The sequence below is a fragment of the Arachis hypogaea genome, chromosome 5 (assembly GCF_003086295.3).
Source record: "Arachis hypogaea cultivar Tifrunner chromosome 5, arahy.Tifrunner.gnm2.J5K5, whole genome shotgun sequence".
Classification (NCBI taxonomy): domain Eukaryota; kingdom Viridiplantae; phylum Streptophyta; class Magnoliopsida; order Fabales; family Fabaceae; genus Arachis; species Arachis hypogaea.
The window spans coordinates 11656843-11683384 of NC_092040.1; the positions used below are offsets into that span (position 1 = coordinate 11656843).

Sequence of the window (26542 nt, forward strand, 5' to 3'; positions counted from 1 at the left end):
TATATAAATTGCTACATAATATATAATAAATGTACTATTTGTTCCTAAATCATATTTTATTGCCACAAATTATTAAGTTTATTATATTGTCTTTTAATACATAAATTGTGTTATTCTACTACTATTTAATTACTTTTGAATTTAATACTGTCAATTAATACATAAATAATAATAATAATAATAATAGGATAATAAATTTTTAAAATTGTACATAAAACCTACTAGTCTAACACAATTTACAAATAAATAACCAAAAATTTAATACATCGAAGTTTATCGAATAAAAATCAAATAAAATATAAAAATATATATTAAAAAAAACATTCCTAAAAAAATAATATTCATAAATTTATAATAATAACAAAATATTAAATATAATACAAAGTTTAAGTGAAAAACGTAAAAATCATTCTAATGAAAAAAATCATAATGCATATATATATATATATATATATATATATATATATATATATATATATATATATATATATATATAATACCAATGCTTTATTTTTAAACAAAATTAATGAAAAAATACTATAATTTCTTGTAAATTAAAATTTAAAAGGTATTTTTCTTTAACTAATTAATATTTTTAATATGTTTGACCATACTTGTAAAATAGAAAAAATTTCATTATGTTCATAAGATCTTAATTTGAAAATAAATCGTAAAATTTTTTTAATAATAATACTTGGTATCATAGTAATTTGTTGTATTATAGTGTTTTTAGTCCAAACAAAAAATTATACACCCAAATGTAACAAAAAATAATTAGTTTTTGTGAAAAAAATAATTAGACAAATTACAATACATTTAATAAAGTATTAGTTTGTGAGTAATTATAATATTTTTATTAATTCTGTCAAAAAAAAATACAACATTAACATTAGGATCAAAATTTATATATATATATATATATATATATATATATATATATATATATATATATATATATTTTACCAAATGTATTATGATTTTTTTTCATAGGACGATTTGTACATTATTAATTCAAACTTTGTATTATCATTTAATATTTTGTTATTATAAAAGTATGAATGTTAATTTTTTTTTATAGAAATGTTATTCATAATATATATTTTTTTATAATTTATTTTATTTTCATTGAATAAAATTTGATGTGTTAGATTTTTTGTTATTTATTGTATATGAATAAATATCTAAATTGATCTTTAAAAAATTTTAGATTGAATATTTTAGTCCTTAAAAAAATTGTTTTTTAGAAGTCCTCGTTTATTATCTCATCATATAGATTTGTCTGTCTGTGGTTTATTTTAAAAGAATTTAATTTGTCTTAGAGTGTATTTTTTGAGAACTTAACTATTTTGTAATAAAATTTATTAAAAATTTATTTGTTCAACAAACATATTAAAAATTTAATTAAAAATAATAAAAGAATCAATTTATCATATAAATCTTTTGGAGTCTTATTTATCATTCATATCTTTTAAGGTTATTTTTGTAGGCAATATAAATTTTAGGATCCTATTTTATAATGTTTTCTAAAACATAAATTGGATAAATGAGATGCTTAAAGAAATTGTGATATTTATTGCTAAAATATAATTATGTGTAATTTATAAAAGAAGTTTATAGCAATAAAAAGAAGTTTGGCTTGCGTGTTATATTTAATTTTTTGTAAAAAAATACTATTATTATTATTAATGTTGTTTTAATTATTGTTACTATTATTACAATAATTATAATTAATGAAAATGATAAGTATAAATTAAAAATGTTTATCGTTACTTTTAAATGTCTAAATAATATTTTTTTATAAAAAAATTATAAATGGACCAATAAATTTTTTTTAGAAAAATAAATCACAACTTTTAGAAGAGAATGAATAATCAATAAGCTTTTTCTTAATAAATTTTCCAATGCTTGTTGAAAAAGAGGTCGGTCACAGTCTCAGCTCATTCAACATGGCAACACAAGTTACAATATTGTAATTTTATCTCTTTCTTGGTGGGTGAAGGGAAAGACAAATCTCTTCTTCACCATACTCATTAGTTAAACAATTCTACTTACAAGATTCTCACTCAATCTCATCCTTTGATTTATTTTATTATAAATCCCAATGATTAAAAAGAATGAAACATCATGTATCGCTAAAGTACAATGATATATGTGAAACGTTTCTAATAATATAATATGTATCATTAATTGAATTAAATTAAAATACACAAATATTCTTTTATGAATAAAAAATTAAGTCAGTTTTTACATATACATTATAGTGTTAAAAATTTTTTTCATATCATATTACCTAATAAAAAATACTTTCTCATGTTAATTTGTTTATATATTGTGTAGCATAAAAAACTCCATATCAAAATATAAGTTAATTAAAAACATAATCATATAGAGATATTTAAATTTATAATACACACTACCCATATAGTTATACTAATATAAGATTTATAACTAAATATAATAAAATTGAGTTTGTGATATGATATACTAACTATACAAAAAAAAAAATTAAAATTCAATTGTAAAAAAATTACATGATTAAACACACCGTTATAATCTAACATCTTTAAGTATATTAATCTCAAATAGATATGTTGATATAACCTTAAATATACAATCTTCAATCTATAACTTGTAAACAGAAGCAAAATTCATCCATCTAAAATCAAATTTAGACTCAATTTTTCTATCAGAATTATTAAAAAATTTAAAGTAAAATATTTTATTAGTGAAAGAGTCACGACCAATTATAGTCTATATGGTTCCAACACTAAAAAGTTTGAGATCCTTGCAAAATATAAGAATATACTACACAATAAAAACACAATAAATAAGCACATTAATTTATATCCAGATAAAATTAGTTAATACAATAAAGAAAATAGATGATACAACAAATCTAATATGCATATAGAAATTGTAACACCCTAATTAGTCTAAGCCTTACCTCGCGTCGTAAAGCCAAGGTTAATTAGAGATTACGACAGTTCTAAACTCAAACATAATATATATATAGAATAGTATAATCTAGAAGCCCGATAAAAGATATAGCTCAAAAACAGAATTTCGAAGCACAAACGTACTAACGGAGCTACTAGCTTAAGGCATAAGAAACAGAGAAGATATAACAAAAGATAAGTATATAATATCATAGGGAACTAGTGACGACTCGCGGAGTTTAAGCCGGCTAGCCATATACTGATATACAAAACCATACAGTGAAAACAGCTTATACAAGTTTTGTTCTCTCAAATACATGCCTCTAGGCAAAACAAAATACAAAAGGAGAGATGTATAAACAAAATAAACCAAAAAGAACTCAAAATGACCCAAGATTCTCCGCTCCTGTCACCAACCAAAGCAACTCACCGAGATGGGTTGCGACCTGCATCTGAAAAATACAACAACAATATGGTATGAGAACCGGAGGTTCTCAGTATGGTAACAGTTCCCAGTGATATAGGATATAAGACCCCGGGACGCCAAAGGCAATCCTAAGCTTCATATCCATCACAAGATTCAACTTAAAGCATTATAAAACATTTAAGCATAATATACCAACTTGACTTAAAGAAACCAGGTTATCTATCTTAAGGAATTTCTATTCTAACCAAACACGCTGTCTCACAGCCTTCACCAACCGATCCTCCATGCGATTCCATCGCCATCGCCTTCCAAACCTCCTCAATCCTAGCAGAAAACACAGATAATGTTCAAAGCAAGTAAAGCACAAGTAGTAGCATATATGGCAAATAATTCAGATAGCAAGTAAGTATGTTATTCAATTAGGCAAACCATTACAAGTAGACAAAGCATACAAGCAAATAGGAAATGCATATGATGAATGCCTGCCCTACTGGCTGTGATATCACATTGTCGGTTCAACTGCCAACCCGACACATCTCCATGGAGACGTCGCCCTTCGGATTTCTTATATGGGAACCCCCGAGATATAGTGCCCGGATCACTATCCAGGTACCGGCGCCTGCTCGCCCTATAGATCCGAAAGGATGCGAGCGGGATATTCTTGCCTCAGACCTCACATCTCAACGTAAGCGGGATTAACCACCGTCCTTACGCCGCCGCCGCCGCTACCTCGACAGGCGGGATTAACCACCGTCCCCGCCAGGTGCATAGCGTCTCAAAATATCATGTAAAAATATTATTTCAGTGGTTTTCAAAAGTATTTTCAGCATACATATATCCATCACTTAAATCCGAGTCTCCGACTCATCTCAACCACTGTCCCTTTATAACTCAGTTTCCAAATACCAAAAGTCTATCATTTCTCATCTCATATACCAATCATCCTTCACCTAACGTCAAACCATTCTCAGCACACCAGAAACCTAGGCCTCCGTTTTCTAATTTACCTTAAAATCATGTACTAGAGCCCTTAATTTATATCCCATGTTCTAATACTCAAAACTAGGCCCAAATGTCTTAAAATGGTGTTATAGAAGCTTACAACCTTGTTAAAAAGGCAAAATAGTTGAAAACAAATAAATTTTTGAGAAACAAGACGTGTGCACCCGCACAATTCAGAAATCATGAAACTCTACAACTTTGCAAAATTTCAGATTTTTAACACCAACTTTGAATGATCGTAACTTCCTCTACAAAATTCCAATTTTCACAATCTTTATACTGATTCAAAGAGTTTTCAAAGATCTTTAATTCTAAACAATTTTCAATCAATTTCGAAAACCGAGGCAAAAGTTATGATCGAACAAAGTTCACCAAAAAATCAATTTTTCCAACTTCACAATTACCACTCTATCTCACCATACCCATACCAAATCATACCAAACCATCCAAATCTCCATTTTTCATCAAAATGTATCTGTTATAGCATAATACATCAACCTCACCACATTTTCCTCCTCATTTCATTATTCTCAATTCCAACATTAACTATATAACACATATGATCAAAATCACCATCAAACCCACCATTTCTTAAATCATAACACTACAATCATCATAAGAACCAACTCCCAATCCATACAATCATTCAACATCATCATATCATTATAATTCATCACAATCAACTCAACATTCATCAATTCATCAATATTTAGCACACCAACCATCATTTTAGTTCAACCTATCCTATTGGTCACTAGCCTATGTGTCCATGAATATTATATACTACATAGAGGAAATCGAAACCATACCTTGACCGATTCCCTTTATGCACCCAAACTCAAAATGAGTACCAACAAGCTTCCAACCACAATCCAAGCTTTCAAATCCACTCCAACAAGCACAAATAAGTTCCAAAAGCTCCCAAAGCCACAATAATCAAACTATATACATATAAATCACCACAAATCAACCTAGGGTTCAACATAAGCATAATCTCACAAGGGTTTAAGAGCTTTTACCTTTCCCAACAGATTTGATAACACAAATCCAAAGCTAAGCAAGGATTAGAGCAAACCTAAACATCCAAAATCACAAAAACCCATTTAACCCAAAACTCTAATAAAACCCGAAATTTTGAAGAGCAGAACTGGAAGGATTTCGTGATTACCTTGAGGGTTTCTTGGGTGGGTTTTGTAGAGCTCTTCACAAGGAACGCGTAGCCGCAAACGGTGCGGCGATCGGAGCTCCGTAGCTCAAGATATGAGCTTGGGAAGTTTGAAGTGAATAGTAACAATGGTGGAAAGCTCTCACCTCTCTCCTCACTTCAGCTGCTGTTGTGTGTAGGTTATGAGGGTGAAAGTGGCTGAAATGGGTTCATTTAAGTGTATTTATATGTTGGGCTTGGACCCAACTTGGGTCCGGTCCAACCCATTAGCATTTTTAGCTCGTTTGGCCTAATTTCGGGCCAAATCTTTAAAATTAAAGCCCGGTTTTCCATTTCTAATGTTTTTCTAAGGTTTTTGATGGTTTTCACTTTTCTCGTGCGGTACCAGGCAGACTTGAACCGATTCAACCGGTTCAATTGCCGGTTCGTAATTTTTCACGGTTTTTCGTAGAAAGCACATTTTCTGACTCAGAAAGACCCACTGAGTCCAAAAATCACCTTTAAATCCTCAAATTCTCTCTCTAACCTTTCGGAATCTAATTTGGGCAATTAATTCACTTAATTAACCGGTTGATTCGTTGCGGTTCTTACATTCTCCCCACCTAATAAGAAATTTTGTCCTCAAAATTTGAATTACCTGAGAAAAGCTCGGGATAATCTTTTCGCATCTCAGACTCCAATTCCCAAGTGTGCTCTTCTACTCCTGCTCGCTCCCAAGCAACTTTAACCAATGGGACATCCTTTCCTCGCAGCTTCTTCATACTAGTGTCATCGATCCTCACTGGTGTCACTTGGAGAGTCAAGTTCTCTTTCAACTTGACCGATTCAGGCTCCAACACATGAGCCGCATCCGACGTGTATTTACGGAGCTGTGACACGTGGAATACGTCATGCAAGTTAGACAGATGAGGTGGCAAAGCTACTTGATATGCCACCGGCCCGAATCTCTTCAAAACTTCAAACGGTCCTATATATCTTGGGTTCAACTTCTTGGTCTTGATTGCTCTTCCAATCCCAGTTGTCGGTGTAACCTTAAGGAATACGTGTTCTCCCACTTCAAACTCTAAGGGTTTCCTTCTCTGATCCGCATAACTCTTCTGTTGACTTTGGGCAGTTAAAATCCTTGCACGAATCTTCTTAATGTTCTCAGTAGTCTCTGCTATCAAATCTGGACCCAAAACACTTACTTCTCCAATTTCATACCAACAAAGTGGAGACTGACACTTTCGTCCATACAAAGCCTCATACGGAGCCATCCCAATGCTTGCATGAAAGCTGTTGTTATATGCGAACTCCACCAATGGCATGTAACGATCCCAACTCCCGGGTTGATCCAACACACATGCTCTCAGCATATCTTCCAATGTTTGAATAGTTCTTTCCGATTGTCCATCTGTTTGTGGATGATACGCCGTACTAAGACATAGCTTCGTACCGAAAGCTCTTTGGAAAGCTCCCCAAAACCTTGATGTGAATCGGGGATCACGGTCCGATACTATGCTTGACGGCACACCATGCAACCTCACTATCTCCTTGATGTATAATCTTGCCAATTCCTCCATAGAACAGTTTAGTCGGATAGGCAGAAAATGAGCGGATTTGGTTAAGCGATCTATGATCACCCAAATCGCATCAAACCCCGACCTAGTCCTCGGTAAACCGGTAACAAAATCCATAGCAATTCCTTCCCACTTCCATTGAGGAATCTCAAGTGGTTGTAGCATTCCTGACGGTTTTTGATGCTCTATCTTCACTTTCTGGCAAGTCAAACATTTGGATACCACTGTAGTTACATCACCCTTCATCCCCGGCCACCAGAACATCTTCTTCAAGTCATAATACATCTTCGTGCTCCCGGAATGAATAGAAAACCCACTGTTGTGAGCCTCCAACAGCAAGTCTCGCCTCAAACTCCCAACATCTGGTATGCAAATCCTTCCCTTGTATCTCCATAACCCTTCCTCATCCTTAGTGAATTCTTCGCGTCTCTTATCACCAACTGGTTGAAACAATTGCTGAAACTTCTGCTCATCTTGCTGAGCCCTTTGTATTTCTGATTTAAACGTGCTTGAAATCTGTAACTGATTCAAACAAGCTCTTCCGGCAACTTCACTAATATCCAGCTTAAGATCTACAAACTTATCTACTAGTTCTTCTTCTTTGATTCTCATCCAAGCAATTGTTAAAGATTTCCGACTCAAAGCGTCTGCTACCACGTTCGCCTTTCCAGGGTGATAACTCAACTCAAAATCATAATCTTTAAGCAACTCCATCCACCTTCTCTGGCGCATATTTAGCTCTTTCTGATCAAAGATGTACTTGAGACTCTTATGATCAGAAAAGACGCTAAACCTTACTCCGTATAAGTGGTGTCTCCAAATCTTCAATGCAAACACAATCGCCGCTAATTCCAAGTCATGAGTGGGGTAATTCACTTCATGCGGTCTTAGCTGACGCGATGCGTAAGCCACCACATTCCGGTGTTGCATCAACACGCAACCTAAACCCTTCAAAGAAGCAGCACAATATACCTCAAACAGTTCACGCGGTTCCGGTAGGATTAGAACAGGTGCTGAAGTTAATCTCTGCTTTAACGTTTGAAAACTTTCTTCACACTCCGACGTCCACTCGAACGGAACTTCTTTCCTTGTCAACTTTGTCATTGGTAGCGCAATCCGGGAAAATCCTTCGATAAATCTCCGGTAATATCCGGCTAAACCCAAAAAGCTTCTGACTTCCGTCACAGTCGTCGGTCTTTCCCATTCCATCACTGCTTCTACTTTAGAAGGATCTACAGCTATCCCTCCCTTACTCACCACGTGGCCTAAGAACTTTACTTCCTCCTTCCAGAACTCGCACTTTGACAACTTAGCGTACAACTTTCGCTCCTTTAAGATTTGCAGTACAATCCTCAAGTGTTCTTCATGCTCCTTTACCGTCTTAGAGTAAACTAAGATGTCATCTATGAAAACCACCACGAATTTGTCCAAAAAGGGACGAAACACTCTGTTCATGTAATCCATGAAAACAGCAGGTGCATTCGTTAACCCAAAAGACATTACCGCAAACTCGTAGTGTCCATAGCAAGTTCTAAAGGCAGTCTTAGGGATATCATCTTCCTTCACTCTTATCTGGTGGTAACCGGATCTCAAATCAATCTTGGAAAACACTCCAGCTCCTTGCAATTGATCCATCAAGTCATCTATCCTTGGCAGCGGGTACTTGTTCTTTACTGTCACTTTATTTAACTGTCGGTAATCCACACACAAACGCATCCCTCCATCTTTCTTCTTCACCAATAAAACTGGCGCTCCCCACGGTGATACACTCGGTCGAATGAACCTCTTATTCAGAAGCTCTTCCAACTGAGTCTTTAGCTCTGCCAGCTCTATAGGAGCCATTCTATACGGTGCAATCGATACTGGTCCAACTCCCGGCACTAATTCAATCGTAAACTCAATTTCCCTTTGAGGTGGGAACTCGGGGATATCTTCCGGGAACACTTCTGGAAAATCTCTAACCACCGGAATTTGATCTAAGTTCTGGGCATCGCCCAACGCATTGACAGCCAACAGAATATAACCCTGACACTCCTCCCCACTATAATGCACCATTACAGAGTTCAGGTAATACCCTGTAGCTACCATTGCTCCATTTTCTCCTTCCGGCATAAACCGAATTGTCCGTTCAAAGCAATCCAACAAAATTCGGTTCTTCGACAACCAATCAAACCCTAAAATCATCTCTAGCCCCACCATTGATAAACAGATCAAATCGTGTACAAAGTCTCTACCCTCAAGCTTGAAACCTACTTGTCTACAGCTTGACCTAGTCATAATTGTTTGATGCGGAGTATGTACATGTAGATCAAAAGGTAACTCTGATACTTTCAAGCCTAATTCCTCAACTTTAGCAAATGAAATAAACGAATGCGAAGCTCCAGTATCATATAATGCAACTGAGGATTTATCACCAATTAGACATATACCTTTCATCAAAGGATCCGCCTTGGAAGCATCCTTGGCATTCACAGCAAAGACTCGACCTTGATGCTGACTCTGGCCCGCATTCTGATTCCTCCCACGAAGGCAATCCCTCGCAATGTGGCCAGGTAACCCACACTTGAAGCAACCACCTAAACCAATCTTACATGAGTCATAAGGGTGAAAACGTCCACAACGATCACAAGCTAAATCCGGATAACTCTTACTCTGATTTCCTCTTCCTTTAGCATACTGAAACTGATTCTGATTGTTCTTTCTGAAGCTCCCTTGGCCTTGAGGAGTATATCCCCCTCTTTTGAAGCTTTGTCCTCTAGGATGAAAATACTTGCCACGCCCACGACTAGAGCTCCCTCCATGAGTGTCCTTAGATGCCGCCACTGTCTTGGCATACTCCTCCACTACCCTTGCTTTGTTCACCAAGTCGGAGAAGACACGGATCTCCATAGGAGCCACAGCAGTCATAATGTTGTCCTTCAAGCCCCTTTGGTACTTAATGCACCTCCAGCTCTCGAAAGTCTCCGGGTCACCCTGACATACCCGAGAAAACCTACAAAGCTCTTCGAACTTGTTGGTGTACTCTGCCACGGACATGGAACCTTGCTTCAGCTGCATTAGCTCCATCTCCTTTGCTTCCCTTGCAGACTCAGGAAAGTATTTCTTATAGAAAGCCATTTGGAACACCTCCCATGGAATGTCGGCGTTCTGAAGCTGTAGCAAACGACACTCAGCTTGCCACCAGGGCTGGGCCTCTCCCGCTAGCTGATAAGCGGCAAACTCTACATATTGATTGAGAGGAACATGCTGCGCTTGTAAAGCACGCTCTATAGCCTGGAACCAGTGGTCCGCTTCAATAGGATCTGTGGATCCTCGGAAAATTGGCGGATGAACCTTGAGGAACGTCGCCAGGGTCATCGGAACTCCTCCTGTGTTATCGCCGTTACCTTCAGCATTATCATTGGTATTCCCTTCGCCATTCCCATTTCCGTTGCCATTCCCAGTCGGTTGGCCCAATCTCTGCACTGCTTGCAGAGTCGCAGCAGCATTAGCTTCCATGGTGTTAGCGAGATTCGCCATCGCCGCCATGAATTCGGCGTGATTGTCAGCTGGTTGCTCATTCCTACTTCCTCGTGTACGCGTTCGACCTTGCCCGCGAGTAGCCATGTAGGATTCCTGTCCACACCAAACAATAGATATCAAGGTGATCAGTCTCAATATCAAAAGTCTAGTGCTTCAATTAACCCAAACAGGCACTCACAAACAAGCATGCTATGCATATATCAAATAGATAACCTAATAGCATCAAAGAAAAGACACACAGAGTATGCAATGAAGCACAATCGGTCCATCCCTCAGGCTCACGAGGACGAACCGCTCTGATACCACTAAATATAACACCCTAATTAGTCTAAGCCTTACCTCGCGTCGTAAAGCCAAGGTTAATTAGAGATTACGACAGTTCTAAACTCAAACATATATATATAGAAAGAATAGTATAATCTAGAAGCCCGATAAAAGATATAGCTCAAAAACAGAATTTCGAAGCACAAACGTACTAACGGAGCTACTAGCTTAAGGCATAAGAAACAGAGAAGATATAACAAAAGATAAGTATATAATATCATAGGGAACTAGTCACGACTCGCGGAGTTTAAGCCGGCTAGCCATATACTGATATACAAAACCATACAGTGAAAACAGCTTATACAAGTTTTGTTCTCTCAAATACATGCCTCTAGGCAAAACAAAATACAAAAGGAGAGATGTATAAACAAAATAAACCAAAAAGAACTCAAAATGACCCAAGATTCTCCGCTCCTGTCACCAACCAAAGCAACTCACCGAGATGGGTTGCGACCTGCATCTGAAAAATACAACAACAATATGGTATGAGAACCGGAGGTTCTCAGTATGGTAACAGTTCCCAGTGATATAGGATATAAGACCCCGGGACGCCAAAGGCAATCCTAAGCTTCATATCCATCACAAGATTCAACTTAAAGCATTATAAAACATTTAAGCATAATATACCAACTTGACTTAAAGAAACCAGGTTATCTATCTTAAGGAATTTCTATTCTAACCAAACACCGCTGTCCCACAGCCTTCACCAACCGATCCTCCATGCGATTCCATCGCCATCGCCTTCCGAACCTCCTCAATCCCAGCAGAAAACACAGATAATGTTCAAAGCAAGTAAAGCACAAGTAGTAGCATATATGGCAAATAATTCAGATAGCAAGTAAGTATGTTATTCAATTAGGCAAACCATTACAAGTAGACAAAGCATACAAGCAAATAGGAAATGCATATGATGAATGCCTGCCCTACTGGCTGTGATATCACATTGTCGGTTCAACTGCCAACCCGACACATCTCCATGGAGACGTCGCCCTTCGGATTTCTTATATGGGAACCCCCGAGATATAGTGCCCGGATCACTGTCCAGGTACCGGCGCCTGCTCGCCCTATAGATCCGAAAGGATGCGAGCGGGATATTCTTGCCTCAGACCTCACATCTCAACGTAAGCGGGAATAACCACCGTCCTTACGCCGCCGCCGCCGCTACCTCGACAGGCGGGATTAACCACCGTCCCCGCCAGGTGCATAGCGTCTCAAAATATCATGTAAAAATATTATTTTAGTGGTTTTCAAAAGTATTTTCAGCATACATATATCCATTACTTAAATCCGAGTCTCCGACTCATCTCAACCACTGTCCCTTTATAACTCAGTTTCCAAATACCAAAAGTCTATCATTTCTCATCTCATATACCAATCATCCTTCACCTAACGTCAAACCATTCTCAGCACACCAGAAACCTAGGCCTCCGTTTTCTAATTTACCTTAAAATCATGTACTAGAGCCCTTAATTTATATCCCATGTTCTAATACTCAAAACTAGGCCCAAATGTCTTAAAATGGTGTTATAGAAGCTTACAACCTTGTTAAAAAGGCAAAATAGTTGAAAACAAATAAATTTTTGAGAAACAAGACGTGTGCACCCGCACAATTCAGAAATCATGAAACTCTACAACTTTGCAAAATTTCAGATTTTTAACACCAACTTTGAATGATCGTAACTTCCTCTACAAAATTCCAATTTTCACAATCTTTATACTGATTCAAAGAGTTTTCAAAGATCTTTAATTCTAAACAATTTTCAATCAATTTCGAAAATCGAGGCAAAAGTTATGATCGAACAAAGTTCACCAAAAAATCAATTTTTCCAACTTCACAATTACCACCCTATCTCACCATACCCATACCAAATCATACCAAACCATCCAAAGCTCCATTTTTCATCAAAATGTACCTGTTATAGCATAATACATCAACCTCACCACATTTTCCTCCTCATTTCATTATTCTCAATTCCAACATTAACTATATAACACATATGATCAAAATCACCATCAAACCCACCATTTCTTAAATCATAACACTACAATCATCATAAGAACCAACTCCCAATCCATACAATCATTCAACATCATCATATCATTATAATTCATCACAATCAACTCAACATTCATCAATTCATCAATATCTAGCACACCAACAATCATTTTAGTTCAACCTATCCTATTGGTCACTAGCCTATGTGTCCATGAATATTATATACTACATAGAGGAAATCGAAACCATACCTTGACCGATTTCCTTTATGCACCCAAACTCAAAATGAGTACCAACAAGCTTCCAACCACAATCCAAGCTTTCAAATCCACTCCAACAAGCACAAATAAGTTCCAAAAGCTCCCAAAGCCACAATAATCAAACTATATACATATAAATCACCACAGATCAACCTAGGGTTCAACATAAGCATAATCTCACAAGGGTTTAAGAGCTTTTACCTTTCCCAACAGATTTGATAACACAAATCCAAAGCTAAGCAAGGATTAGAGCAAACCTAAACATCCAAAATCACAAAAACCCATTTAACCCAAAACTCTAATAAAACCCGAAATTTTGAAGAGCAGAACTGGAAGGATTTCGTGATTACCTTGAGGGTTTCTTGGGTGGGTTTTGTAGAGCTCTTCACAAGGAACGCGTAGCTGCAAACGGTACGGCGATCGGAGCTCCGTAGCTCAAGATATGAGCTTGGGAAGTTTGAAGTGAATAGTAACAATGGTGGAAAGCTCTCACCTCTCTCCTCACTTCAGCTGCTGTTGTGTTTAGGTTATGAGGGTGAAAGTGGCTGAAATGGGTTCATTTAAGTGTATTTATATGTTGGGCTTGGACCCAACTTGGGTCCGGTCCAACCCGTCAGCGTTTTTAGCCCGTTTGCCTAACTTCGGGCCAAATCTTTAAAATTAAAGCCCGGTTTTCCATTTCTAATGTTTTTCTAAGGTTTTTGATGGTTTTCACTTTTCTCGTGCGGTACCAGGCAGACTTGAACCGATTCAACCGGTTCAATTGCCGGTTCGCAATTTTTCACGGTTTTTCGTAGAAAGCACATTTTCTGACTCAGAAAGACCCACTGAGTCCAAAAATCACCTTTAAATCCTCAAATTCTCTCTCTAACCTTTCAGAATCTAATTTGGGCAATTAATTCACTTAATTAACCGGTTGATTCGTTGCGGTTCTTACTCAAATCACTATCTAATGGATAAAAGTTGAGAATCATCTCAAAGGATTCTTTGGGAATGCATTTATGCGAAGAACTACTAATAAATTCTATTTCATTTTTAGCACTACCCCGACCTGTACCATCAACATCCAACCCATGTAACACAATGAATTTAAATATTAAACATAAAGAAAAAAAGGATGGCATAAATAAAAATTCGAACATTCCACTATATAACACATTAAAAAATTTAACATTTCACTATATAATACATTGAAATTCTTGAAAATTAAAATATAACTGGAATGTATGATTCATTAATGGTTTACATAAACAAATTGTAACAAATAATACCTACATAAATCTATATCTAGTATAATGAAGACATGACTAAAATTATGATATATTAAATAGCCTAATAAAAATTAAAGGCATGCATACCTAGACTATCTATCAATTTACTAAAAATATAACTAAATTATAAGCAAAGGTTTGGAAATTTACTCAAAAGGCACATAAGGTGATTAAAAAACTAATCCAATAAATTAAGTTACTAAAGTTCTTGAGTTTTGACCATCATTGTTAGTATGCAATTGTCAAATAATTTAGAACCTTAATTTTACCAAAAAAATAAGTCCAATCACTTTATTTTCAATTCTTCTTATAGTAATAAATTTTTTTTAAAAGAACAAATACAATACGAGAATTTTTTAGACACTATTTTAAATATGTATGTAAAAAAATTATAAGTAGATAAAATAAAATTACAAAATGAAGATCCAAACTAAAACAGATACTATTACCAAAACCAAAACATGATATCAAGTTATCTTTGTCAAAAAAAAAGAAAGAGTACGACCAATTATATATGTCGCTTTATCATACGAATTAAAATTGTTCTCATAGATGAAAGCTTTTTTAATGAAGTGATGAGTGTTTTATCTATAATTATCACAAAATGACCTCTCAACATTCATTGCATAAATATGCTAATATATGATGCAGATGCAGAGACAAGGAAGTAAATATGAAGTTAGATGCGGCAGTAATCCGCACGCATATGCAAGTCAGTATGCAAATTAGTATGAAGTTAGATATAGCGGTAATCCGCACACATATGCAAATGCAGAAAGTTTAAAATGAAAACACAAATTGAAGAATTGGATAAAACTTTTATTGAATGATTGAAAAAGGAAGAAGAGAGAAGAAGAAGAGCTAGATAGCTTACAAGAAAACTCTCAGTGCTTCTCTCTCTAACTTCTCTCTATGTTTGTGTAAAACTGAAGGTTACCTCGTAATGAGAACGAGGTCACTTTTTATAATTGAAAATTTTACTGTTTCTACAGTGTAGGTAAGCATGACCTGAATTATAGCTATAGTGCCGGTTTCAAACAATTTTAGATTTTGTTTTGCAGATACATTTTTTGGTTTTTAATCATCATCTAGGCAAACGTCGAAACAATCTTCAGTTTGTCTATCTTGATCTTCTTCATCATATTCTTCTTTAGATGACGATGGTTCATCTTTTTGAAGTAAGCGAAGGATTTGTTGTAGCTTTCCTTTGATTGATTCTTTTGATTGTGAGGCTGTAAGGGCTGCTTGGATTTGAGCCTTTTGATTAAGAAACGAAGTCATTTCTGGATCTGAGATCTTCTGATTATTAGGATTGGCTTTGAACCACTCTCTGACCTTTTTTGGATAGGTCATTGATGAATCAAACTGAGACCACCATTTCACATGACCATGTCTTTGTAAGATTGGAAGTGATTTTGGGTGGTCTAGTTTTACATATTTGTACTACTGATGAGCGGATAATTTGTATGCTTTTTGGCATTGTTTTTAGTATGTTTTTAGTATAATTTAGTTAGTTTTTAGTATATTTTTATTAGTTTTTAGCTAAAATTCACTTTTCTGAACTTTACTATGAGTTTGTGTGTTTTTCTGTGATTTCAGGTATTTTCTGGCTGAAATTGAGGGTCCTGAGCAAAAATCTGATTCCGAGACCAAAAAGGACTGCAGATGCTGTTGGATTCTGACCTCCCTGCACTCGAAGTGGATTTTCTGGAGCTACAGAAGCCCAATTGGCGCGCTCTCAACGGCATTGGAAAGTAGACATCCTGGGCTTTCCTGCAATATATGATAGTCCATACTTTGCCCAAGATTTGATGGCCCAAACCGGCGCTCAAAGTCACCCTCAAAAATTCCAGCGTTAAACGCCGGAACTGGCATAAAACTTGGAGTTAAACGCCCAAACTGGCATGAGAACTGGCGTTTAACTCCAGAAAAGGTCTCTACACGAAAATGCTTCATTGCTCAGCCCAAGCACACACCAAGTGGACCCAGAAGTGGATTTTTACGTCATTTACTCATTTCTGTACACCCTATGCTACTAGTTTACTATTAATAGGATCTTTTGACATTGTATCTGTACCGGATGACCGAATGACCTCATGACACTTTTACAGCTTTCTTTGTGTACTTTCCACGGCATGAGTCTCTAAACCCCATGGTTGGGGGTGAGGAGCTCTGCTGTGTCTTGATGGATTAATGCAATTACTACTGTTTCTCATTCAATCATGCTTGCTTCCATTCTAAGATAATACTTGTTCTTAATCCGGATGAATGTGATGATCCGTGACAATCATCATCATTCTCAACTATGAACGCGTGCCTGACAACCACCTCCGTTCTACCTTAGATTAAGTAGTTATCTCTTGGGTTCTTTAACCAGAATCTTCGTGGTATAAGCTAGAATTGATGGCGGCATTCAAGAGAATCCGGAAGGTCTAAACCTTGTCTGTGGTATTCTGAGTAGGATTCAATGATTGAATGACTGTGACGTGCTTCAAACTCCTGAAGGCGGGGCGTTAGTGACAGACGCAAAAGAATCACTGGATTCTATTCCGGCCTGATTGAGAACCGACAGATGAATTCCGCTATGCTGTGACAGAGCATATGCAATCGCTTTCACTGAGAGGATGGGAGGTAGCCATTGACAACGGTGAAACCCTACATATAGCTTGCCATGGAAGGAGACTTGCGTGTTTGAAGAAGAAGACAGTAGGAAAGCAGAGATTCAGAAGATGGAGCATCTCCAAACCTCAACCTATTCTCCATTACTGCAAAACAAGTAATCATTTCATGTTCTTTTGCTTTTCACAATCAATCCTGATAATTTCTGATATCCTGACTAAGATTTACAAGATAACCAAAGCTTGCTTCAAGCCGACAATCTCTGTGGGATCGACCCTTGCTCACGCAAGGTATTACTTGGACGACCCAGTACACTTGCTGGTTAGTTGTGCGGGATTGCAAAAGTGTGATTGCAATTTCGTGCACCAAGTTTTTGGCACCGTTGCCGGGGATTGTTGAGTTTGGACAACTGACGGCTTGTCTTGTTGCTTAGATTAGGACTTTTTTGTTTTTGTTGGTTTAGAGTCTTTTAGTTGAGTCTAGTTTCATATTTTAAGTTTGGTGTCAATTGCATGCTTTTGTTTTTCTTTTGGTTTTCGATTTTTGCATGTTTTTAGTCCCTTTTTGATTTACAAAAATTCTAAGTTTGGTGTCCTCTTTGTGTTTTTCCCTTAAAAATTTTCGAAAACTGTGTGTTTGATTTTCTAAAATTTTAAGTTTGGTGTCTTTTTGTGTTTTTCTCTTTCCTCTTTTCAAAATCAAATCTTTTTCATAAAAATTTTTCAATCATATCTTTTTAATTGCTGTTTTCAAAATCTTTTTGATCAACTAATTGATTCAGTTCTCAATTTGCTTTGATCTTATTTTCTTTCTTTGATTTTCGAATTTTTATTTTAATTTTCTTTTGTTTTATTTTTTTTTTCGATAATTCAAAAAAAAAAAAAAACAAACAAAATTTATCTCTTTACAATCATTATCAATTCCCTTTTGTCCATCATGGACTTAAGCGGGATCAATCAGTCCAAAAGGACTCTGGGGTCATATGCTAACCCCATTACAGCTGCATATGGGAGTAGCATCTGTACACCTCCCATCAAAGCAAGCAGCTTTGAACTAAATCCTCAACTCATTATCATAGTGCAGCAAAATTGCCAGTATTCCGGTCTTCCACAGGAAGAACCTACTGAGTTTCTGGCACAGTTTTTACAAATTGCTGACACAGTACATGATAAAGAGGTAGATCAGGATGTCTACAGACTATTACTGTTTCCATTTGCTGTAAAAGATCAAGCAAAAAGGTGGTTGAATAACCAACCTACAGCAAGCATAAAGACATGGAAACAGTTGTCAGACAAATTCCTGAATCATTTTTACCCTCCTAAAAGGATGACACAGTTAAGGCTGGATATCCAAGGCTTTAAACAAGAGGATAATGAATCCCTTTATAATGCCTGGGAGAGGTATAGAGGTATGCTCAGAAAATGTCCCTCTGAAATGTTTTCAGAGTGGGTACAGTTAGACATTTTCTACTATGGGCTTACAGAAAAAGCTCAGATGTCTTTAGACCACTCAGCTGGTGGATCTATACACATGAGGAAGACAATTGAAGAAGCTCAAGAGCTCATAGACACTGTTGCTAGAAACCAATATTTGTACTCTAGCAATGAGTTCTCTCCAAAAGAGGAAGTCATGGCTGTAGTCACTGACCCTAGTCCTCAAGAACAGATAACTGAGCTTAATCAACAATTGCTCCTAATGACAGAACAGTTAGCAGACTTTAAAAAGATGCTCCATGAAACTAAAGTTGCTAACAAGAGCATAGAACTGCAGTTAAATCAAGCAAAACAGCAATTATCTAAACAGATAACAGAGGAATGTCAAGCAGTTCAACTGAGGAGTGGGAAGACCCTGAATAACACTGCTCAAAAGAGTAAAAAGCCAAACAAGGAACAATTGACAGAGGACAACCAAACCACTGTTCAAAATCCCTCTGAGGACAGAAAGAGCCCAGAGAGGAATGTCATTGGCGTTCAAACGCCAGAAAGGGAAGGAAAGCTGGCGTTAAACGCCCATTCCTTGCCCAGTTCTGGCGTTCAAACGCCAGAAAAGGGGGAAAAGTTGGCGTTAAACGCCCAATTTCCTCCCAATCCTGGCGTTCAGACGCCTGGGAAGAATCAGACACCTGAGAGTGCTGACAGTAATCCCTCTAACAAGGCTTCTTCAACCACTTCTGTAAGGAATAAACCTGCAGCATCTAAGGTTGAAGAATATAAAGCCAAGATGCCTTATCCTCAAAAACTCCGCCAAGCGGAACAGGATAAGCAATTTGCCCGCTTTGCAGACTATCTAAGGACTCTTGAAATAAAGATTCCGTTTGCAGAGGCACTTGAGCAAATACCTTCTTATGCTAAATTCATGAAGGAAATCTTAAGTCATAAGAAGGATTGGAGAGAAACTGAAAAAGTATTTCTCACTGAAGAATGCAGTGCAGTCATATTAAAAAGCTTACCAGAAAAGCTTCAAGATCCAGGAAGCTTTATGATACCATGCACATTAGAAGGTGCTTGCACCAAGACAGCTCTATGTGATCTTGGAGCAAGCATCAATCTAATACCTGCATCCACTATCAGAAAGCTTGGGTTGACTGGAGAAGTCAAACCAACCCGGATATGCCTCCAACTTGCTGATGGCTCCATTAAACACCCATCAGGCATAATTGAGGACATGATTGTCAAGGTTGGGCCATTCGCCTTTCCAACTGACTTTGTGGTGCTGGAAATGGAGGAGCACAAGAGTGCAACTCTCATTCTAGGAAGACCTTTCCTAGCAACTGGACGAACTCTCATTGATGTACAAAAAGGGGAAGTAACCCTGAGAGTCAATGAGGATGAGTTCAAGTTGAATGCTGTAAAAGCTATGCAGCATCCAGATACACCAAATGACTGCATGGGCGCTGACATTATTGACTCCTTGGTAGAAGAGATCAATATGGCTGAACGCCTAGAATCAGAGCTTGAGGACATCTTCAAAGATGCTCAACCTGATCAAGAAGAACTAGAGGAGGCAAAGGAATTTTCGAAAATTCCTCAGGAGGAGGATAAGCCTCCCAAGCCTGAACTCAAACCACTACCACCATCCCTGAAATATGCATTTCTGGGAGAGGGTGACACTTTTCCAGTGATTATAAGCTCTGCTTTAAATTCACAGGAAGAGGAAGCACTGATTCAAGTGCTGAGGACACACAAGACAGCTCTTGGGTGGTCCATAAGTGATCTCAAGGGTATTAGCCCAGCTAGATGCATGCACAAGATCCTATTGGAGGATAATGCCAAACCAGTGGTCCAACCACAGAGGAGGCTGAATCCTGCCATGAAGGAGGTGGTGCAGAAAGAGGTCACTAAATTACTAGAGGCTGGGATTATTTATCCTATTTCTAATAGCCCCTGGGTGAGCCCTGTCCAAGTTGTTCCCAAAAAGGGAGGCATGACAGTGGTTCATAATGAAAAAAATGAACTGGTTCCTACAAAGACAGTCACAGGGTGGCGCATGTGTATTGATTACAGAAGACTCAATACAGCCACCAGAAAGGATCATTTCCCTTTACCATTCATAGACCAAATGCTAGAAAGACTAGCTGGCCATGATTATTACTGCTTTTTGGATGGTTATTCAGGCTACAACCAAATTGCAGTAGATCCTCAGGACCAAGAGAAAACAGCATTCACTTGCCCTTCTGGTGTGTTTGCCTATAGGAGGATGCCTTTTGGTCTGTGCAATGCACCTGCAACCTTTCAGAGGTGCATGCTCTCTATCTTTTCAGATATGGTAGAGAAATTTCTGGAAGTCTTCATGGATGACTTTTCAGTATATGGAGACTCATTTAACTCATGTCTCAATCACCTAGCACTTGTCTTGAAAAGATGCCAAGAGACTAACCTGGTTTTAAATTGGGAGAAATGTCACTTTATGGTGACTGAAGGAATTGTTCTTGGGCACAAAATTTCAAACAAGGGAATAGAGGTGGATAAGGCAAAGGTAGAGGTAATTGAAAAATTACCACCACCTGCCAATGTTAAGGCAATCAGAAGCTTTCTGGGGCATGCAGGGTTCTACAGAAGGTTTATAAAGGATTTTTCAAAAATTGCAAAACCTCTGAGTAACCTGTTAGCTGCTGACACACCATTTGTGTTTGACACACAGTGTCTGCAGGCGTTTGAGACCCTGAAAGCTAAGCTGGTCACAGCACCAGTCATCTCTGCACCAGATTGGACATTGCCATTTGAACTAATGTGTGATGCCAGTGACCATGCCATTGGTGCAGTGTTGGGACAGAGGCATAACAAGCTTCTGCACGTCATTTACTATGCCAGCCGTGTTCTAAATGACGCACAGAAGAACTACACAACCACAGAAAAAGAGTTACTTGCAGTGGTCTATGCCATTGACAAATTTAGATCCTATCTAGTGGGGTCCAAAGTGGTTGTGTACACTGACCATGCTGCTCTTAAATATCTACTCACAAAGCAGGATTCAAAACCCAGGCTCATCAGATGGGTGTTGCTTCTGCAAGAGTTTGATATAGAAATAAGAGACAGAAAAGGGACAGAGAACCAAGTAGCTGATCATCTGTCCCGAATAGAACCAGTAGTAGGGGCGTCCCTCCCTTCTACTGAGATTTCTGAGACTTTCCCAGATGAGCAACTATTTGCCATTCAGGAAGCTCCATGGTTTGCAGATATTGCAAATTTTAAAGCTGTGAGGTTCATTTCCAAGGAGTACAGCCACGTGCAGAGAAAGAAATTAATTTCAGATGCCAAGTACTACCTCTGGGATGAACCATATCTCTTTAAGAGATGTGCTGACGGAGTGATCCGCAGGTGTGTACCCAGAGAAGAAGCACAAAGGATCCTATGGCATTGCCATGGATCACAGTATGGAGGACATTTTGGAAGTGAGCGAATAGCCACTAAAGTCCTCCAATGTGGCTTCTACTGGCCTACTCTCTATAAGGATTCCCGAGAGTTTGTGCGTAACTGTGACAGTTGCCAAAGAGCTGGTAACCTGCCTCATGGATATGCCATGCCTCAACAAGGGATATTAGAGATAGAATTGTTTGATGTATGGGGAATTGACTTCATGGGGCCATTCCCACCATCATACTCAAACACTTACATTCTGGTGGCAGTGGACTATGTGTCTAAGTGGGTAGAAGCAATTGCTACACCCACTAATGATACAAAGACCGTACTGAAATTCCTCCAGAAAAACATTTTCAGCAGGTTTGGCGTTCCCAGAGTGCTCATCAGTGACGGGGGCACTCATTTCTGCAATAAACAGCTACACCTTGCTATGGTTAGATATGGAATTAGCCACAAAGTGGCAACTCCGTATCATCCACAGACAAATGGGCAAGCTGAAGTCTCTAACAGAGAATTAAAAAGAATCCTAGAACGGACTGTGATAGCCCGTAGAAAGGATTGGGCAAAGAGCTTGGATGATGCTCTGTGGGCATACAGAACAGCATTCAAGACTCCTATAGGAACCTCTCCATACCAACTGGTGTATGGGAAGGCCTGTCATTTGCCTGTGGAACTGGAACATAAAGCCTACTGGGCAACCAGATTCCTAAACATGGATGCACAGTTAGCTGGTGAAAAAAGATTGCTCCAGCTAAATGAGCTAGAGGAGTTCAGACTCAATGCCTTTGAAAATGCAAAAATTTATAAGGAAAAGGCAAAGAAATGGCATGACAAGAAGTTGTCAACCAGAGTCTTTGAGCCAGGACAAAAAGTTCTGCTTTTCAACTCTAGGCTCAGACTGTTTCCAGGAAAACTCAAATCCCGTTGGAGGGGTCCGTATGTGATTACAGGAGTGTCACCATATGGATATGTTGAGCTTCAGGATATTGATTCTGACAAGAAGTTCATTGTTAATGGACAGAGAATCAAGCATTATCTTGAAGGAAATTTTGAGCAGGATTGCTCAAAACTGAGACTTGAGTAATTCTCAGTGAAGGTCCAGCTAAAGACAGTAAAGAAGCGCTTGCTGGGAGGCAACCCAGTCATTAGGAGGTTATATGATTAGTTCTTACAGAGGCAAATATAAAAAATGAAGGAATTCACAGAGTTACAGAAGGATTCAGCTCAAAAAGCAGAGAAAATGAGCTTACTGGCGAAAAAACGCCAGTAAGGGGCATTTTGGGCGTTAAACGCCAGAATGGGTACCATTCTGGGCGTTTAACGCCAGGAATGGTGCCATTTTGGGCGTTAAACGCCAGAATGGGTACCATTCTGGGCGTTTAACGCCAGGAATGGTGCCATTTTGGGCGTTAAACGCCAGAATGGGCACCATTCTGGGCGTTTAACGCCAGGTGTGCAGCATCTTGGGCGTTTTGAAAAAACGCCCAGTGATAAAGGCTTTCTGGCGTTTAACGCCAGCCAGGGCACCTGGCTGGGCGTTAAACGCCCAAAAGGGGTGCCAAATGGGCGTTAAACGCCAGAATGAGTGCCATTCTGGGCGTTTAACGCCAGAAAGGTGGGGGGACCACATTTTTGTTTTCAACTCAAATTTTTTCAAACTTTCCTCTTCTTACCCATACTCTTCTACATAAATGCACTTCAACCTTTCATCATTCACTTTCAAATCTTCACAAATCAAAACCATTCTTCAAATCTATTTCAAATTAATCCCAAATCTTCTTCAAAAACTCACCCTTTTCTCAATTTCTTTCCATATCTTCTCAAATCTCCTTTCAAATCTCTCTTTTTTTCGAAAAAAGCTCTCCCCCTCACCTTATAAATTCGTGTTTGGCTTCCTCATTCCACCACACCATTCGAATTTCCTCTTCCTCTCTCTCTCTCTTCTCTTCTTTCTTCTCTTTTTGCTTGAGGACAAGCAAAACCTCTAAGTTTGGTGTGCTTTTCCGTGATCACTAAGCCAAGATTCATCAAGATCATGGCTCCTAAGGGAAAACAAACCAACTCAAGAGGAAAGAAAGAGACTAATCCAAAGAATCTTTGGAATCAAGAGAAGTTCTTAACCAAAGAACATGAAGACCATTATCACAAAATAATGGGTCTGAGGTCAGTGATCCCGGAAGTTAAATTTGATCTGAAAGAAGATGAATATCCGGAGATCCAAGAGCAAATTCGAAACAGAGGATGGGAAGTTCTGACCAATCCTGAAATAAAGGTTGGAAGGAACATGGTTCAGGAATTCTACTCTAATCTGTGGCTAACAGATAAGCAGAGAATGACTGGAACTGCTTACCATACCTACAGAACCATGGTCAGAGGGAAAGTTATGTACTTCCATCTGGACAAAATAAGAGAAATCTTCAAACTACCTCAACTGCAAGATGATCCTGACTCCTTCAATAGGAGGATGGTGAGAGTAGATAAAGGGTTGGATCAAGTTCTAGAGGACATATGCCTCCCTGGGACTAAGTGGATAACCAATTCAAAGGGTGTCCCAAACCAACTCAAGAGGGGAGACCTCAAGCCAATTGCAAGAGGGTGGCTAGACTTTATTGGGCGTTCCATATTGCCCACTAGCAACCGTTCTGAGGTCACCATCAAGAGGGCAGTGATGATTCATTGCATTATGCTTGGAAAAGAAGTGGAGGTCCATCATGTGATTGCTTGTGAGATCTACACAATTGCAAATAAGAATTCCACTGAAGCCAAACTGGCTTACCCAAGCTTGATTTCCTTGCTCTGTAAAGAGGCTGGGGTGAAGATGGGAGTAGATGAGTTCATACCCATTGAACATCCAATCACCAAGAAGTCAATGGAAGGACAAGTGCAAGAAAACTCTATCAAGAGGAGGGCGCAGGAATTCCTCCCTGAATTCCCAAGAATTGACTATTGGACCAGCCTAGAAGCATCTATCTCCAAGCTGCAAGAGACTATGGAGCAGCTGAAGGAAGAACAGCAGAATCAGAACTGCATGCTCTGCAAATTGCTAAAGGAACAAGAGAAGCAGGGGCGTGAACTTCAAGAGTTGAAACGCCAAAAGCTCTCCTCTCAAGCTGAGGGAGCATCCACTTCTCAAAATCAAGGTTGTTGAGTCCTAACTCTGTGAAAATCTCTATCATTAGGAGCCTATGTTTTTGCGTTCTCTTTCTCTTTTGTTTTGTTTTCTATTTTTATTTTTTTAGTCTTATATCTATTTTTGAGTCTTGTTTTTAATTCATAATTAATAAAATTGAAATTTTATGCCTTAAAGATATGAATGTCCTATGAATCCATCACCTCTCTTAAATGAAAAATGCTTTAATCACAAAAGAACAAGAAGTACAGGATTTCGAAATTTATCATTGAAACTAGTTGAATTAGTTTGATGTGGTGACAATACTTTTTGCTTTCTGAATGAATGCTTGAACAGTGCATATGTCTCTTGAACTTGTTGTTTTGAGAATGTTAAAATTATTGGCTCTTGAAAGAAGGAGGAAAAAGAGAACTGTTATTGAGGATCTAAAAATCATTAGACTGATTCTTGAAGCAAGAAAAAGCAGTGGATACAAAAAAAAATTTTCGAAAAAAAAAGAAAAGAGAAGAAGAAAAGAAAAAGAAAAAGAAAGAAATAAAGTTGTGATTCAAGGCAACAAGAGTGTGCTTAAGAACCTTGGACACCTCTAATTGGGGACTTTAGCAAAGCTGAGTCACAATCTGAAAAGGTTCACCCAATTATGTGTCTGTGGCATGTATGTATCCGGTGGTAATACTGGAAGACAGAGTGCTTTAGGCCACAGCCAAGACTCATACACTAGCTATGTTCAAGAATCATTATGCTCAACTAAGAGAATCAATAACACTATCTGAGTTCTGAGTTCTTATAGATGCCAATCATTCTGAACTTCAAGGGATAGAGTGAGGTGCCAAAACTGTTCGGAGGCAAAAAGCTACTAGTCCCGCTCATCTAATTGGAGCTATGTTTCCTTGATATTTTGGAGTCTATAGTATATTCTCTTCTTTTTATCCTATTTTGATTTTCAGTTGCTTGGGGACAAGCAACAATTTAAGTTTGGTGTTGTGATGAGCGGATAATTTGTATGCTTTTTGGCATTGTTTTTAGTATGTTTTTAGTATAATTTAGTTAGTTTTTAGTATATTTTTATTAGTTTTTAGCTAAAATTCACTTTTCTGGACTTTACTATGAGTTTGTGTATTTTTCTGTGATTTCAGGTATTTTCTGGCTGAAATTGAGGGTCCTGAGCAAAAATCTGATTCCGAGACCAAAAAGGACCGCAGATGCTGTTGGATTCTGACCTCCCTGCACTCGAAGTGGATTTTCTGGAGCTACAGAAGCCCAATTGGCGCGCTCTCAACGGCATTGGAAAGTAGACATCCTGGGCTTTCCAGAAATATATGATAGTCCATACTTTGCCCAAGATTTGATGGCCCAAACCGGCGCTCAAAGTCACCCTCAGAAATTCCAGCGTTAAACGCCGGAACTGGCATAAAACTTGGAGTTAAACGCCCAAACTGGCATGAGAACTGGCGTTTAACTCCAGAAAAGGT

At 37.9% G+C, this 26542-nt stretch overlaps 2 long non-coding RNA genes across 3 annotated transcripts; both read right to left on the reverse strand.

Annotated features, from left to right (window-relative positions):
* Nucleotides 1–3122: 3122 nt before the first annotated feature.
* LOC112800778 (uncharacterized) lies at nucleotides 3123–5727 on the reverse strand. Of its 2 annotated transcripts, none has more exons than XR_011881785.1 (5): nucleotides 5534–5727; nucleotides 5385–5440; nucleotides 5175–5306; nucleotides 3609–3687; nucleotides 3123–3388 (listed from the first exon to the last, which is right to left on the reverse strand). It is a non-coding gene; the product is annotated as an uncharacterized lncRNA (long non-coding RNA). The 2 variants fall into 2 exon arrangements; XR_011881786.1 differs by having other exon boundaries at nucleotides 3556–3687.
* A 5402-nt stretch (nucleotides 5728–11129) lies between these two features.
* LOC112800779 (uncharacterized) lies at nucleotides 11130–13735 on the reverse strand. Its single transcript, XR_003201510.3, has 4 exons — nucleotides 13542–13735; nucleotides 13393–13448; nucleotides 13183–13314; nucleotides 11130–11395 (listed from the first exon to the last, which is right to left on the reverse strand). It is a non-coding gene; the product is annotated as an uncharacterized lncRNA (long non-coding RNA).
* Nucleotides 13736–26542: the final 12807 nt, after the last annotated feature.